The 2,747-nt window shown below is 43.4% G+C and overlaps 1 protein-coding gene across 1 annotated transcript in view; it reads right to left on the bottom strand.

Annotated features, from left to right (window-relative positions):
• LOC103362022 (collagen alpha-1(XIV) chain) overlaps nt 1–2,747 on the bottom strand; it is a 54,618-nt gene that overhangs the window by 30,952 nt on the left and 20,919 nt on the right. The window lies entirely within an intron of this gene.

Raw genomic sequence — 2,747 nt, 5'->3', positions numbered from 1 at the left:
ATAACTTGCTTCCACTGTTGTGTTTTGGTTCATTAAAGTAACGAATGTCTCTCAGATCTTCTGTCATGTTTTTGTAGTACTGCAGTACAGCTGCTACCTGTGACCGGCTGCGTAGTGAAGGGCGTCTTCCGGGGTTTGTCCTCAGCCACCTTCCCCTGAGTCGTCCCCTGTTCCTCCTTGTTCTCCGCTTTGGAACGATCTCTCTCTTTTTCCTTCTTCCTCTTTCTCTTCTCTTTGCTGGTTTTCTCCGGGGCCTCATCGGGGACTTGAGCGGGGGTTTCTGGAGCTGGAGGCTCTGGAGGGAAAACAGGGAAATGACAAGCGAATGGGTGGGATAACCAGAAGATAAGCAAAGATTTGTTCAGGGGACCGGTTGAGGCGCCACATGACAGGAAACTTCTGTTGACATGAGATTGATCTGATCTTCCGAGTATCAAAGGGCAAAGTGAGAAAAAAACCTTATTTCCTCGTTAACAAGTAAACATTTTCCGACAGATACAGCTTGCCCCCACCTGCCTTGCCCACCATCCATCATCACGTCAAAGTGTCGGATGGTGTATTTGCCTGTTTGTATGTGTGTGTTGGCAACGTTTCTGTCCTTTACCGCCTCTCTGTCAGATAGCGTTATAATGACAGAGGGCCGCTGAAGATCAGAGCACAGAGATGAAAATGTGCCCCGGAGACTTGTGTTGCAGGTTTTTCACTTCATGGCTGGAGGCTACAGAACGCCGGTGAACACAGAGCGTTGCTGGGTTTCAAAACTGACACCATAGATCTGTATCTGCTCATGCAGGGTTGATAGGATCAGCCAGTTTAGCTCGAGCAAGACGGCAAAGTTCCACTTCGTACACACTGCAACAAGAACCACTGCTGCTGCTGGATTCTTTAAAATGATCTGATTAAAGGTTTAAAATCGTCCACATTTCCCTGAATCTCTGCTTTCATATTTTCTGTCATATTTAGGTGTTTAGGACCCTAACATTGATGAGGTTGGGTGTGAATTGGCAGCAAGCAGGGAACGTTCTCACAACATTACCTACAGATTTAAATAAGGTTTGAAAGAAAATCTAATGTTCCAACGTTANTAACGTTCTGGCTGCACTGGAAGTAGGAATGTATCACAAACTGCAGTGCAAAGTGTAAACTTCAGTTTTTCTATGACAAATTATACATTATTAAATATATATATATATATTGCTGGTTGAAAACACGTTTTAATTCATGCTGATAAACCATTTTCAGATCACAGAAAAGTGGAAAAACATCTGGTTTCGGTTATGATTAATGTACAAAATGCAAAAAAAAACCCTAATGTACTAAAATTAAATGCATCATCACGCTGCATCAGAACAACAAGCTGAACATGCAGAGCAGCCAAATATACAGCATATGCCAAATAAACTCTTGTTTCCTGGCAGCCTCCTCACAAATGACGTGCCAAAAAAAAAAAAAAAGACGGTGATAAAATCTTGTTAGAAACTATAAAGTATCATAGTAGAGTACAACTTTTTACTTTGGTTTGTGTAGTTGAAAGACCAGCCTGGAAATGGGACCACAAAAATAAAAGTGTGCATGAAAGTCACCACATCTTTAACAGTGTGCACCACAAATAAGGACGTTAAAGGGACCGAGGACAAAGGAAATCCACTGTGGGATCCTGTCTACATGGATACAACCCACAGCGTCACCACCTCACTCTCCTTCCACACTCACCGATCTGAATGTGGTTTGGCCCGATGTGAAAAGGCGTCACCAGGCCCTCCAAGAAGTCCCGGACCCGTCTGAAGTTGGTGCGTCCGATGCTCCAGGACCCGTCCACCAGCAGCACGATCTCTGCTGCTGCGTCACTGTCACACTCAAATGGTTTTCTTGGAGACATACCTGAACACAAGGACAGATAGGAACTGCCCTTTTGATTGTTTTTCATTTCCTTCGTATATTAGTGAGTAGCTGGAAACAGATGGCTGCCTGCATTTAGGCAGGAAAAAGGTGGTGCCACATGCAGGCCTGTAAATACTTTGTGTACATGTGTAGACATGGTTCATACATGAACATGAGTGAGCTTCCACGCATGTGAATGTCTGTTCTCCTGGATTATGAGGCAGAGAGGACACATGTGCCCTGCAGCCCAACAGGATGGCCTGTCATTAGCCGTTACCTGTCCTACCCTTGTGGAAACACTGTCATCACAATTCTCCAGCTTCATGTTTCAACAGAAGAGATGAACACGACGGCGGTCAGATGACCTTTAAGCTCAAGATACAGCCGTGAACAAAAGTTTACATACGCTTGTAAAGATCACGTACATCATGGCAGTCTTGAGTTTTTAGAATGACTCCTATGACTCTTAATTTTCTATGAACAAATCACTGAAACTCATGCGTCTTTGTCACAAAAAGCAACCATGCATTTTGTTTCTTTCATGGATTTATTAAATGTCTTCTAGAAATATGACAAAATCTGCTGGGTCAAAAAATACATATACAGAAATGTTAATTTGGTTAAATGTCATTTGGTCATTTTCACCTCAGTTTGGCGTTTTGTTTGTTGTCCAGAAGCTTCTGGTTCATCTCTGACTCCTCTGGACAGAATCGCTGCAGTTCAACTAAACTTGTCGTCTTTCTGACTCAGACTTGTTTCTTCATCAGTCCACAGGTTCTGGATGGTTCCAATCAGGACTTTGGGGAGACCAGTCTAGAACCTTCATTCCAGCCTGATGGAACCATTTCTTCACCACTTTGATGTGT

This window comes from Stegastes partitus, unplaced genomic scaffold (assembly GCF_000690725.1).
Source record: "Stegastes partitus isolate 25-593 unplaced genomic scaffold, Stegastes_partitus-1.0.2 Scaffold549, whole genome shotgun sequence".
In the NCBI taxonomy this organism is placed as follows: Eukaryota; Metazoa; Chordata; class Actinopteri; family Pomacentridae; genus Stegastes; species Stegastes partitus.
The sequence above is the reverse complement of the archived record's forward strand: the minus strand, read 5'-3'. Positions and strand labels throughout refer to the sequence as shown.